Below are 15,246 nucleotides of genomic sequence, written 5' to 3'. Positions count from 1 at the left end.
TTTGTTTGTTTCTTTGTTTTTTAGAGGGGAAACTGGGAATGGAGAAATTTACATGTAAATAAAAAAAAGAAAGAAAGTGGTATCTATAGGCATACAATATAGATAAACATTGCCTCAGAGTAGAGGGCAAGGACAAAGATTTCTAAGCAAATGAACCCAAGAAGCAAGCTGGATTAGCCATTCTAATATCTAATAAAATAGACTTTCAACCAGAAATAATAAAAAGAAATAGGGAAAGATAATTTATAATCATCAGAGGAAAATATCTTCTAATATTATACTTCAATTCTGAACATCTATGCCCCAAACACAAGGGATAAGGGTGCCCACACTGGTACAAGAAACATTGCTAAAGTTTACATCTCACATTGAATCCCACACATTAATACCTCAACACCCTACTCTCTCCAAATGACAGGTTATCCAGACAAAACACTAAACAGAGAAATAACGAAACTAAGAGACAGTATGAATAAAATGGACCTAACAGACACCTATAGAATATTTCACCCAAATATGAAGGAATGTGTCTTCTTTACAGCACCTCATGAATCCTTCCACAAAACTACCCATATAGTCAATAACAATGCAAGCCTCAACAGATACAAAAATATCAAAATGACGCCTTGTATCTTACTAGACCATCATAAATTTAAGCTGGACTTCAACAATAGCAGAAACACCAGGAAGCCTACACACTCTTTGAAATTGAACAACTCTCTACTCAATGATCTCTGGGTCAGGGAAGAAATAAAGAAAGAAATTAATTTCTAGAATTCAATGAAAATGAAAGCACAACATACCCACATTCATGGGATACATTGAAAGCAGTGCCAAGAGGAGAGTTTATGGCACTAATTGCCTCCATAAAGAAATTAGAGGCCAGGCGGTGGTGGCACACATCTTTAGTCCCAGCAGTTGGGAGGCAGAGGCAGGTGGATTTCTGAGTTCGAGGCCAGTCTGGTCTTCTGAGTGAGTTCCAGGACAGCCAGGGCTACACAGAGAAACCTGTCTCAAAAAACCAAAAAAAAAAAAAAAAAAAAAAAAAAAAAAAAAAAAAAAAAAAAAATTAGAAAGTTCTCATACCAGCAATTGAAAAATATACCTGAAAGCTAAAAAATAAAAAATAAGCAGTAAGTGAACCAAAAAGGATTAGGACGCAGGAAATAATCAAAATCAGGGCTTATAGGTTTGGAAATGGTCTTCATCAATCCTACACTGACAAAGGGCTAATATCCAAAATTTATAAAAAAAACTGAAGACGATAAACAACAACCACCCAAATAACTCAATTAAAAAAACAATGGGCCCAAAGGTAAACAAAGAATTCTCAACAGAGGTATCTCAAATGACTGAGAAGAACTTAAAGAAATGTTTAAATTACCTAGTCATTCAGGAAATGCAAATCAAAACAACTCTGAGATTCCATCTTACTTTGGTCAGAATGGCTAAGATCAAAAATTCAAGTAATAACATATGCTGGCAAGCATGTGGAGCAAGGGAAACACTCCTTCATTTCTGGTGGGAGTGCCAACTTATACAACCACTTTGGAAATCAATTTGGGTATTTCTCAGAAAGCTGGCAATAGTTCTTCCTCAAGACCCAGTTATATCACTCCTCAACTATGTTCATAGCAGCTTTATTCATAGTAACCAAAAACTGCAATCAAACTAGATGTCTCTCTACACAAGTATTCCATCTACACAATGGAATACTATTCAGCTATTAAAAATAAAGACATCATGAATTTTGCAGGCAAATGGGTGGATTTTGAGGGTATCATTCTGAGTGAGGTAACCAAGTCCCAAATGACATGCATGCTACATAGTCACTTATAAATAGCAATTATCCAAAAAAACCAGGGTGCCCATGCTCCACTCCACAGACCGAAGGAGGCTAGATAGGAAGGAGGGCATAAGCAATGATGTTTGAACCTCACTTGAAAGGGGTAATGGAATGGTCCTTGAAAGCAGATGAAGGGAGGGAACTGAGTGAGGGAGGTGATCAGGAAGGGAATGGAGAGGTTTGGGATCTAGTGTGGAGAAGGTTGAGAGAAATGCTCAGATGGCAATGAGAATGAATCTAAGGAGAGTGAGGAGGTAGCATCTTCAGTAAGAGAGGGAGATCTGGGATAGGGAAGGCTTTCAAGAATCAATGGGGGTGTCCATAGCTGTGACTCATAGCATTGGGGATATGGAGCCTGGGGAGGCTGCCTTCTGTAACCAAGTAGAAACCCCAGTGGAGCAACAGGGACAAAAAACCACATACAAAACTTTTGATTCAAAACTTATCCTGTCTACAAGAAATGCAGGGATTGGGGATGGAGCAGAAATTGAGGGAAAGTCAGTCAATAACTGGCCCAACTTGACACCCATTCCCTGGTCACACACCAATCCCTGACACCATTAATGATACTCTTGTTATACTCTGGGAGAATACATGCAGCAGCTGACTAAGACAGATGCAGAGACCTAGAGTCAAAGAGTGCATGGAACTTGTGGATACTTATAGAATAGAGGGAAGGATGGTGGGCCTGAGGGGAATAGGAACTCCACAGGAAGACCAATAGTATCATCTAACCTGGACCCTTGGGGCTCTCAGAGACTGAATCACCAACCAGAGACCATATGCAGGCTGGACCCCGGCTTCCTTGCACAAATGTAGCAGATGTGCAGCTTGATCTTCACATAGGTTCTAAACAAGTGTAGCAGGGCTATCCCAGAAGCTGTTGACTGTCCAGGGGACATTTTCTTCTATCCAGGCTGCCTTGTCTGACCTCAGTGGAAGAGGATGTGCCTGGCCCCACAGAGATTTGATGTGCCAGGGCAGGGTGATACCCAGGGGAACCCACCTGCTCAGAGGCGAAGGGGAGGGGTGTATAAGAAGGATTGTTGGAGGGGTTGACCCGGAGGGAGTCAGCTAGCAGGATGTAAAGTGAAAAAAAAAAACAAAATGTAGCATTACCCTATGACTCAGTAGATTGTTCTTGATCATATGATCCCCAAAGGCTCTCTACTCTTCCCAGAAGACACCATGGCCATACATATTGCTGCTTGAATTCTAGAGGCTCCAGTGCCTGAGCTCCAATGCCATAATGTATGAGCTAGAGTTAGATCTTACCTCACTTTTCTCCTTACCCTGGATTCTACTATCTTCACTGATGAGGATGGATCTGCTTTATTCTGTCTAGATATTTAAGTAAGACATTCTTCCAAAAATATCATTAAAGAAATAGCTAGAAGTGATGTTTTCCCAGCTAACTGATCACTCCTTACCTCATTTGGGCTTACATTAACAATCACACATGGATCCCTTTCCAGCCTCATAGGCAGACTTATCTTTGAAAGCACCCTATGTATACAGATACTGTGAATAGCCAGAATCTAAATCAGCATAGCGTGGTTAAACTCTCTTGCAAGCAAGAAGCCATTGCTTGTCTTATCCTGAAAATCAGTCTTGAAATAGTCTGATTGTATGTAACTTAAGTTATTACGCTAAAGTAACAATATTTAAAGTCTCATATAAAATCAACTTATTTTTATTCTATACAAAGGACAAAGATAAGAAAATGAAATATATGTTTTTAACCTAGTTATATGTGCGAACACAAAAAAACACAAGGAGGAGGAATATCCATTGCATTAATGTCCTCTATTGAGTAATTGTTCAGAGTCATCCTTGCTGTTTATATTTACCTTCTACTTCTTGTTCTTAATTCCCCTTTCCTTCAGCAATCACCTCCATTGCTTATTCCTTTCATAGCTGAGTAATCTAGCTTTTCATACCTGATCTTAGAACAGTACTCTCTGGAATGAATTGGCTTAACTTTCCATTGACCTTAGTCACAGAAACTAATAATATCAAGCGCTATTCCAGGGAATCTCCTATCTTCCATAGATGTTCTGTCTTGAGAACTACCATTAGACAGCAAGCTTGAAAGAGTATCAGGAGACCAACTTAAAAAAATCATCACAACCATGGATGATGTTTAATTTTATCCCTTCTAAGAACTTACTATATAGTCTCACTTTGTCCCAATTCATCACATGTTAAAATTGTAAAATAATAAGTAAACATTCATTTAACCAGTCCTAGTTTTGGTAATTGGCTGTATACTTATAGAAAATAAATATATATTGCATCATTGTGATGTACAATTATTTTACTAAAATGCAGGTACCTATCTGTTATGTTTCAGTATATGACTTAAATTGAAAAATGTGTGAAGTTTGTCAATTACTTTCTGAATTTAAAAATAACTTTAATATTTTTACAGTACTATAATGTAAAATCTCTCAATCCATAGAAATCAATGTGTGAAATTTATTTTTGAATGGTACATTATAAAATTATATTTTCATTATGAATCACAGTATAAATGCTTTTTATTATTTTATTATATAGCTTTCATTCATAAACTCAGAAGCAGTTCAATTTTTAAAAAAGCTTATTAAGCCAATCACAGAATAGCAAATTTGCAAAACAAGAATTAATCTAATCTGGAAATCATAAAGATACAAGGCATCAATTTCTAGATTAAGCAACAATGTGGAACAATTGATCTATCAGAGACTTTTCATGGTTTTAGGGACAGGAAGCTATCCTTAAAGAGGCAGTTGTTCCTAAACTGTCTTATCAATAAAACTCTTAAAATGCTTCCAGGTGCTGAAGGAAATGTCTCAAAACCATCGGCTGGTGCTAAAGTCACAGGAAGAAGGAAATGAGCACTGGCAGTTTGGCCCATTAATCTATCAAACAGACACAGACATGTCAGCACCAAGTGATGAATGCCCAAGGACGCGCATAGCAACTCAGTCCTTCAGAAAGAGAAAGAGACTTGAAGGAAAGAGGTCAAAAGCCTGAAAATCAGTCCAGCCTTTTCTGAAATTAAAATGAGATGTAAAATCAAAGCAAGCAGATCCACTCTTCCTCCAGAGTCTTATTTATAGAACACTACTCCCTTCATTATTACATTCTTTGTCTAATTTTTCATTTTGGAGAAAGGTCTCAGGGGAATGTCTTTTAAGATGTGTACCTTTGAGTGGGTTACTGTGGGAAATAGTTAACCTCAGAATCATCTTCAAGGTTGTTTTAGGCTTCTGTTTTCAATACCACAAACCACAAAAGATTATACAAATCTCCGTCATAGCACTGGTCAGGCTGCAACAAGAACATTATGAGTTTGAGGGGTCAGCCTTAGTCAAATAGAGATCATTTCTCAAACGAAAACAAAATTCTATGAAAAGCCTCTATCAGAAAAAGAAAAATGTTCCCAATTCTCTTCTGGTCCAGTCTATCTGGTATTTTGTATGCTACTTGTTCCTTGATAGGTATTTCCTTGTTTAGATTAGAGAAGTGTTCTTCTATGATCTTGTTGAAAATGTTTTCTGTGCCTTTGACCAAGGTTTCTTCTTCTTCCTCTATTTCTATTATTCTTAGGTATGGTATTTTCAAAGTGTTACAATTTTCCTGCTTCCTGGTTCTTTTTTTTTTTCTATTAGGTCAAAATGTGAAAATATCATCTACTTAATCATCTTCCCCAAGCTTCATCTAGAAACAAAAATTTGTCTTGAAATGAAAGCATGAATATGATGTTTTCATTGATTTTTGAAGGGGAAACTGGGAATGGAGAAATTTACATGTAAATAAAGAAAATATCTAAAAAAAAAAAAATAAGGCATCACTGCAGTCAAACCTCATCTGAATCTATAAATACATTTTTTTTTTTTTTTTAGAAAAAGGAGTCATTTATTAAAGACAAAACTAACCCTTCAAACCCCTCAGCAGAGTTTGAAGATGACAGAGGAACCAACAGCATGGCGGCAGGCTGCTCCATCAACAAGACAGGCTGTGCACTCTGTGCAAAGCCTGTAGGGATGGGGATAGGCAGGCCACAATGCCAGCAAGTCCAGGAAGGAGCAGATTCCAGGACCTGCTGTCTCACCATGCAGGCAGCAGCTCACCAGTTGAGGTGCAGGTGAACCCACGCCAGACTCTGTGCAGCCCTCAGCCAGCCAGCGAGAGGCCAGGTTCTGAAGTCACAGCAGCTGCCTGCTCTGTCTCCAGTTCCTGGACTTTAGATGCATTTGCAGAGGCAACTGACATTTGTCCCCAAAGCCTAGCTGTCACCACAGGTAAACTGAGACTGTAATCACCACAGCAAAGAAGGATTGCTTTGCTTTTTTCCATTTTGTTTTTTTTTTTTTCTAAGTGACTAAGGGCATAGAAAATACAGCGCACCAATGAAACGAAATGTCAAAAAATACAAAAAAAAATATAAAATAGAAAAATGTATTTACAGGTAGTACATTACTATGATCAGAAAGCAAAAAGACACCTGCTGCTATAATACATGCACTGGTTCAAAGAGGTGGTTTCTAAAAACTGTGAGGGAGAAGCCTGTAAAAAGAAAAGGGTCAAAAAGTTCAAACTTGTCATCCCTAATTTGCTACACTTATCAAAAGAAGGAGATCCCACAGCCCACGAGTCTATCAGTTCAGTACGTCCACAGCTTACAACTGCACGTGACTCTTACCAGAGATGGCAGCTTATGCGAGGAAGCCACAGTAAACTGTTCTACATGCTCCAATGACAGCAAGCCCCTGTAGGCTACACAGCATGATCTTAGCAGGTTTAGTCTCTGTTTACTCATAGATATCTATGTGCATATCTATCTATCTATCTATCTATCTATCTATCTATCTATCTATCTATCTATCTATATCTATATCTATATATCATTACAACAAATTCTTACATGTATGTTGTAAGAAGCCATTCAATGTCTGTGGATTAAATAAGTCACTTCACACCACAGGGAATATTTAATAAATCCAAAAGAAAAAGGAAAAAAATAGGGCAGAAGTTCTGCCCTAGGTTTCAGATAATAAAGTCCCCCCAGAAGAAACTGGTCCCAAAGTTTTGGAGGGTTCACTGAAGAGACTTAAGTTTGCTAATTGATTTTCGTCCATTTAGTGTTCAAAGTTCTAGAACAACTCCTTGCTGTTTGTAGTTTTTAAATAAGTCAGCTTCTCTATCTCCCCACAAGTTTACAGTCTGGTGCAGATCCATAAAAACACCAAGATCTGGTGCTTGTAAAACAAGAGGAAGGAGCACCGGGAGGGAGGGCCTATCCCTTCTGGAAGGGTCCACTCTCCCAGAGCACAGAAGAGAAGGGCTGTGCGGGGCTCCAGTTCCCTCTGCGAACACTGCCCTCAGACACAAACTCCAGTCACACTGCAGTTCTGTGAGCAGGCATGCCTTTGAGTCAGGCCAGCTTGTAGAGGGAACAAAACCACACGTTGAGAGAAAAGGGCAAGGAGAGCGCTCTGATCACCTCTCCCGCGGTCATCATACTTCCAGGAGCATGAAGCTCCTGGACTTGGAGTGGAGGGACCCAGACCACATCCTCCGTAAGTCACCCTTTAAGTAGGCCATAGTGAGGAGTGGCAATAAGGTAAATGGCACCAAGTAGAGGAGAGCTGGCTGGGCAGCTCTGTCGATGCGAGACGCCACAGTTGCAGTGAGCAGACCTACAAAGTACCCGATGAGGGTACAGTGGAAGTAGGAGACCTCTTGCATGCGCCCAGAGATATTAGCTGGGCCAGGGGCCCCACAGAAGTCACCACTGGCTTCTTTCTTATAGTTGTCATAGCAAAGAACAAAGCATAACAGGAGGCCAGGCATCACAATGTCCCCAATGTCCAACACAGAGAAGTGACTGCCAGTGGAGCTTGGGAAGACCAATTTTCCAGGCAAAGACAGGCAAGGTCCATCACGCGCCACATTGGGTCCCAGGTGGAGCTTCCGGGAAAGAGCATTGAGGGGATTGTCAGCTGGCTGTGTGGCCACTTTCACCATGACATTACTGTTAAAGAAATAGGCTGAGGAAAACACCCAGAAGACATCTAAGATGAGAAGCCCTGAGAGAAGCAGGCAGGAAACCTTGAGGATTGGCAGGCAGACTAAGGCGATCATGGCAACATAGCCATGGCCAGAGCATCCATAAGAAGCCAGTGGTCCCTGGGAGCTCTGAGGGTACTAGTTAGTTCATATTGTTGTTCATCCTAAGAGGCTGCAAACCCTTCAGCTCCTTAGGTCCTTTCTCTAGCTCCTTCATTGGGGACCCTGTACTCAGTCAAATGGATGGCTGTGAGCCTCTACTTCTATATTAGTCAGGTACTGTCAGAGCCTCTCAGAAGATACCTATATCAGTCTTCTGTCAGCCAACACTTGCTGGCATCCACAATTGTGTCTGGATTTGATGACTGAATATGTGAAGGATTCCCAGGTGGAGTAGTCTCTGGATTGTCCTTCCTTCAGTCTCTGCTCCATAGTTTGTCTCTGCAACTCCTTCCAGGGGTATTTTGTTTCCCCATTTAAGAAGAAATGAAGTATCCACACTTTGGTCTTCCTTCTTCTTGAGTTTGTGATTTGTGGATTGTACTTTGCATATTCTGATCTTCTTATCACTTATCAGAGTGCATATCATGTGTTCTTTTGTGCCTGGCTTACCTCACACAGGATGATATTCTCCAAATCCATCCATTTCCCTAAAAATTTCATAAGTTCATTGTTTTAATAGCTGAGTAGTATTCCATTGTGTAGCTGTACCACAATTTCTGTATCCATTCCTCTGTTGAGGGACATCTGGGTTGTTTCCAGCTTCTGACTATTGTAAATAAGGCTGCTGTTACATTCCCTCTTCACTTCAGTCATCGGATTTCTGGCAGCCTCTGCTTGGACGCTAACACCTGGGAGTTAAGACAGATGCTCTCTGTTGACTGTTTGTCTTTGAAGAAGCCGCCTGACCATGCCCACCGCCTGAGTAAGCCAGCCAGCCAGCCCCCTCAAGATCTTCTGAACCTGGGGACTTTGGCACCTGAACTTTCTTTGTAGTGTAATCTAGAGACTTGTTTTCAGTTTCTCCTGTGACTATAAAAACCCTGGTTTATTCTCAGTAAAGTGGAGCCTGCTAAGTGGAGACTGCTATGAACCTAGTGGAGCATGTGTTCTTATTACATGTTAGAGCATCTCCTGGGTATATGCCCAGGAGTGGTATAACTGGGTTCTCTAGTAGTACTATGTCCAATTTCCGGAGGAAATTCCAAACTGATTTCCAGAGTGGTTGTACCAGCTTGCAATCCCACCAGCAATGAAGGAGTGTTCCTCTTTCTCCACAGCCTCTCCAACATCTGCTGTCACCTGATTTTTTTGTTTTTTTATCCTGGCCAATCTGACTGGTGTGAGGTGGAATCTCAGGGTTGTTTTGATTTGCATTTCCCTGATGACTAAGGATGTTGAACATTTCTTTAAGTGCTTCTCAGCCATTCTGTATTCTTTCATTGAGAATTCTTTGTTTAGCTCTGTACCCCATGTTTAATAGGGTTATTTGGTTCTCTGGAGTCTAATTTCTTGAGCTCTTTGTATATATTGGATATTAGCCCTCTATCAGATATAGGATTGGTAAAGATCTTTTCCCAATTTGTTGGTTGGACTAAACTACCAACCAAAGAGTACACATGGTGGGACTCATGGCTCCAGCAGCATATGTAGCAGAGGATGGCCAAGTCGGTCATCAATGGGAGGAGAGGCCCTAGGCCATGTGAAGGTTCTATGCCTCAGTGTAGGGTAATACCAGGGCCTAGAATCAGGAGAGGTTGGGTTGGTAAGCAGAGGGAGGGGGAGGGAACAGGGGTTTTGTTGTTGTTGTTGTTGTTGTTTTAATTTTTTTCTTTTTTGTGGGGGGAGGGGAAACTGGGAAAAGAGATATCTTATGACATATATATAAAGAAAATATCTAATTAAAAAATGAAAAAAAAAAAAAAGGAGCCAGTGTCCCAGAACCCAGATGAGGACGAGCATGACAGACAGAGAGAACAACCTCTGCCACTTCCATCACTGGCAATGTCCCCCCAGCTGCCACTGCCACCTCCCACAGCCAGGTGTGCATGGAGCGGGGACCCATTGTTTTATAAATACATTTTATAGAATTAACATCAGTGATATTTTTCATATGATAAACACTATATGCTCAGATTGCTAGACTTTGATGAGAATTTTTTTTTGTTTATTAACAGTGAAAACATAGGAAAGATGTAAAGGATAGTATTTGCATTACATTTTGGAGCTTTAAGTACAAATTAGTAACCAAACAGTGTGTACTCTATAGAGTATATCTTGTTACATTTCAGAATCAAATCTTTGTTCCTCAGCTTCAACATTGCATGTATATTTCTCAAGGATATTTGTCTTTAGTTTTCTTAGACCCATGCAAGCTGGATGCATTTTATCCACTATAGTCAAAATAAGAAACTTTGTTTATACAACACTCAATTAATTATTAGAGCTGCATTTTTGTTCTCCAGTTTCATTAGTTTCACTACTCTATGGAATTCTTTTATAAATTTGAATATTTAAGCTAGTTTTTCTTTATGTAAGTTTCACTAGAGATAATGTTACATGCGAATTTACCTTTTCTCTGAGCACATGGAAATTTGCCCTACTCATGATCTTTTCACTTGGCCAAAGTAGGTCACTAATTTTTTTGTTTGTCTTTTGTTTTTGTTTTTTTGTTTTTGTTCTTTTTTTCAAAAATTCTGAACAAAATACCATGTATTACTTCCAAGTAATAGAGTGAATCTCTGATTCAAAGAAACATCTTCTGTGTGTTTTATAACAAAATCTTACAGGTAAGTGGGCAAGGCACAGGTCCTAGAAGGATAGCTACTCAGAAAAGGTGATGAGACATATTGTGGACTTTGCATGAGATTCAAGAACTTTATTCCTATGTAAAGAAAGAAAGCATAATAACTATGTGCTACTGAAATCACACCCAAGATAAAGTGATGAAATTATAGACTGGACACTTCTGTAATAATGTAAGAAAGATGAAGAATTTCTGGTTAGTTCAATTTGACAACATTTTACAAAAGTTTTGTTGAGTTCAAATGTACTATTCACCTTTTGCATTCTTTTTCCAGCTTCTCCCATATCTTTAATTTGTGAAAGTAACTGGGATGCATTTCAAGCATTTCCTTAAATGACCTGGAAACTATCATATACACGTTCTAAGTAAAATATTTTACTCTTATACGAACTACTAATAAAGCATGCACCATTTTACCCTTTCAAAAATTACAGTAATGTTTTCACCAGTTATAAACAAAATATAAAATGGGTAATAGGTGGGATTTTTAAATGATACTTCCTATCAATTTATGTTTGGCATCTTTTAGAATAAATTCTGGAATATCAATTGTTAAAGTAAACAAAGAAGACATGCCTGGAAAGGTCAAGCATTTTATTTTCATCAAAAATTGGTTTGTACACAAGAGATAGCTTTCCTATATAATGGTGATGGGTATAAATAAGCCTCAGAAATGGAGCATTAACTTGCATTATGAAATCATGTTCTTTCTCTAAGTAAACATCTGCTCCCTTAAGATGGCAGATTTGTTATTTGTATTCTGTCTGGAATATGTTAGCTAATTAATAAATAATACTTATTATTATTATATGTTTTAATGGAAATAAACATTCTGAAAATAAGACACACTTTTCAGCTATTCTATGTGTCAATGCTATACTAATGCATATCTGTCATTAATATCATCTTAAATCAGGAATGGAGACATGACTCAGTGCTTAAGAACACTAACTACTCTTCCAGAGGTCCTGATTCAATTCCTAGCAACCACATTGTGGCTCACAATCATCTGTAATGGGATCAGATGTCTTCTTCTGGTCTGTCTGAAGACAGCTACAGTATACTCATATAAATAAAATAAATAAATGATAATCATAATAGCATTAAAAATCTTATTTATTTATTTATGGTTGAAAAAGGTCTTTCTGTGTTTCAGAGCTTTCTTCGATTTCCAATCCCCTTACCCTGTCATTTAGAGTTCCATGGATATATGGCTGTACTACTACATTTTGCTCTGCATTAACTTCTTTAAGAAAAATATGTATATACATACATAATATTTTATATTTAATTATCTGTATATGTGTGACTTTGTGTATATGTGTGCCTTTGGGCACATGAGTTCAATGCCCACAAAAGCCAAAAGAAGGCATCAGTTTTCCTGGAGCTGGAATTACAGATGGTTGTGAGCTGTCAGTTGTATGTGCTGGCACCTGAACCCCAGTGAGCTGTATGATAAGTAAGTAGCAATCTTAAATGCTGATTTATTTGGCTTGGTCCCATATCAACTTCTTAAAATTTAAGATTTAAAGAGGGTCATAGAGTTGCCCTTAACGTTGCACACATCTGCTGTAGGGTTGTAGGCTTGCATCATCTCTGCCACAGCGATACCTCTTGGAGAGACAGAACATGTGGAGTTTGAATACATTTATCCCACACTGTACCAGAGCAGGAGCTGGGCCATAGGGAAGAGTGGAGACAGTGCTTTGGGGGTAGGAAAGTACAGTTTGAGAAGTGGGAAAGCCGGAGTTGGCTTGGAGGTCTTCAGACCTGCAACAAGGCAGCATGGGGTTTTCAGACTATTGGACAATCAGGCACCACTGGGTGTCACCGCAGAGGAGCAGAGAACGAAGTCTGAGGACAGCATCTATGGGGCAGAAGAGAGGAAAGGGGGAGCTCCAGCTTGTTCCAGAGGAGATTTTCCTGGACTTGGGAGAGGCGGGCTTAGGAGCTGTTGTGGCTAGGAGGCCTTCTATGGGAGATAAGGCTGTGTCTCTGTAGGGAAGGCCTTCTCCATGGTTCCCAATGGCGGATCTTGGTGAAAAGAGACAGTCTTTGCTTCTAAACAGTTTATTACCATGGTGGAAAGTGGATGCATAAAACCTACCCCTTCCTCAGGGTAGGACTGAGGTTAAGTACCTTTTACAGGGAGGAATGTCTGGGAAGGAGAGCATCTTGGAAAACCTCCTGGCCTCTAGGTACCTCAATAGCATGGAGAGTTCTGTTTTCAGCCTATTTGACTACAGGTCACATTTCTTCTACATAAGAAGCATGGCACCTGTTCCATGGCAGGAGTATGGCAGGGAGCTGGGAGTCACCTAAGCCTCAGCTGTGTGATCACCGAGTCTCTATGTCTTGACGTTACCAAACTTTCTGGCATGGTTTTACGTCCTACAGTCCTCCTTAATTGTAAGAATACTTCTTAGAAATCATGTATATTAATTCCCAACACTATCATTCAAGAAGAAAACTAAGGGACAAAATTTTCAAATCTCAAGACCATTTGCTACCGTATTTTCTAAAACTGAAGGGTGCATGCTATTTCCCATTTCACTAAATAAGTATCTATAGAGTATAAAATTCTCTTATATTATAAGGCAGCACATGGAGGGACCCATATAGCAGAGGATGGCCTTGTCAGTCATCAATGAGAGGAGAGGCCTTCGGTCATGTGAAGGCTCTATGTCCCAGTGTAGAGGAATGCCAGGGCCAGGAAGTGGGAGTGTGTGGGTTGATGAGCAGGAGGAGGGGGGATGGGATAGGGAGTTTTCAGAGGGGAAACCAGTCAAGAGGATAACATTTGAAACTTAAATAAAGGAGTTATCTAATAAAAATGATTAAAAGAAAAGCAGCAAAAATAAAATAGAAAGAGAAACTATAAATGGCAATAAACTACTTGTAGTATGAGCTAAAATCATCATTACATAAGATTTCTTAAGATACTGTAATTTCTATAGTTTAATAATTAAAACATAAAATGTAAATGCATAATGAGCATATGAGCATAAGAGAATAAATGGATATTATAGAGAAGAAACAGCAAAATACATAAATTATTAGTGTCCAATATATCAAAATTGGATAAGTAAAATAAAGAAAAATAGATTTTTTACTGTAAGATGTAAAATGAGAAATTTTAACATGATGTAAAAGTGAAGAGAAGCACTTGTGATTTTTATTTTAATTTTAAGCTAAGAAGTCATTATTAGACAATTTAAAAGAAATACTTAATTTATGTATAAAATAAATGAAACAATTAATATACTCAACTATAATTAAAACAAAACAATTAAACTGCAATTAAAGTAATCCAGAACTTTTATTGACAACACTGAATGTAGATCATGTTGTTCTAATGTATTTTGTAGAAAAAAATCAATTAGGAAAAATTACTAAGGGTCTGCAGTAGAATAATAAAATCAACATTCTCAAGCAGCTCAAAACTCTTCGTGGTAGATCCAGAAAGAGAAAATATAATTCAACAAAAAGAATATCTGACCAAGGACAATAATGATGATACATTATCCAGCAATCTTCTGCAGAAGATGTGAAGAAAAACAAGCTAGTAGACTCCAAGGTAAAACGGTAAAATCTTACACGTAGGTAACAGACCTTTAGGATATATATAAAAAAGTTACTTAATAAAATCAAAATAAGTGGAGTTGTAAAGGTGGGTGGAAGTTGACAAACAAGAAGTAAATGATGTATCTGGATCAGGTGATAACATTGGTTTTTCCCCTAGATGCTGATAACTTAATGATAACTCCAGTTCACGCTGATACCAGTGGCTCATATGGCTTCATTCATTACCCCATCTACAGCATTTACTGTCATTTGTTTTCTTAACTAGAGCTGTTCTTCATAGAACATGATAGAATCTCACAATACTTACAAGCAAAGGTATACAATTTGTATAATTCTATACCCAAAAATCTCTACACTGCAGCACAGGAATGCCTGCACCTCCATGTTTACTCCTGCTTTATTTACCGTTGAATAATATGAAATCAACCCAGATGATCATCAGCAAATTAAATGTATGAAATGTAGTATGAAATGAAATGATAAAAATGTAGTATGTATACACAATAAAAATTTGTTCTTCTACAATAAAAGTTAAATTAGGAAAATTTCAGGAAATTTTCTATTATTATATTTAGTAAATAGTCCCATACTCAGAGAGAGAGAGGGAGAGATAGAGAGCATTTGTCTTTAATATGCTTTTATATATATGAATGTGGGAATAAGTGTAGCTGTAGGTCATGAATGGAGAAATGGCACCAAAAGTAGAAAAACACATTTAAGGAAAGAATGTGGAAATAGTAATAAAATGGTAGAGTGCTTGAAACATACAGCTAGGAAGGAGACTACGAGATATAGAAGACTCCAAGCCAGGAGGTCAGGACAGAGAAAATCAGTAAAAATATGTCTGAAATCAATTCTGCACTCAGAGTGTATTTAGTAAGATGATGTGATATTTTAAAATATATTTATGTATAAACCTAATGTGAGAAATTCTAGTCAACAGGAAAACTTC

General features: G+C 38.4%; 1 pseudogene; it reads right to left on the bottom strand.

Annotated features, from left to right (window-relative positions):
• Window positions 1-7,351: 7,351 nt before the first annotated feature.
• On the bottom strand, window positions 7,352-14,678 carry LOC116098489 (annotated as a pseudogene).
• Between the last annotated feature and the right edge of the window lie 568 nt (window positions 14,679-15,246).

This window comes from Mastomys coucha, unplaced genomic scaffold (genome assembly GCF_008632895.1).
Source record: "Mastomys coucha isolate ucsf_1 unplaced genomic scaffold, UCSF_Mcou_1 pScaffold20, whole genome shotgun sequence".
In the NCBI taxonomy this organism is placed as follows: domain Eukaryota; kingdom Metazoa; phylum Chordata; class Mammalia; order Rodentia; family Muridae; genus Mastomys; species Mastomys coucha.
Note: the sequence above shows the minus strand (reverse complement) of the source record. Positions and strands in the feature narration are given on the sequence as shown.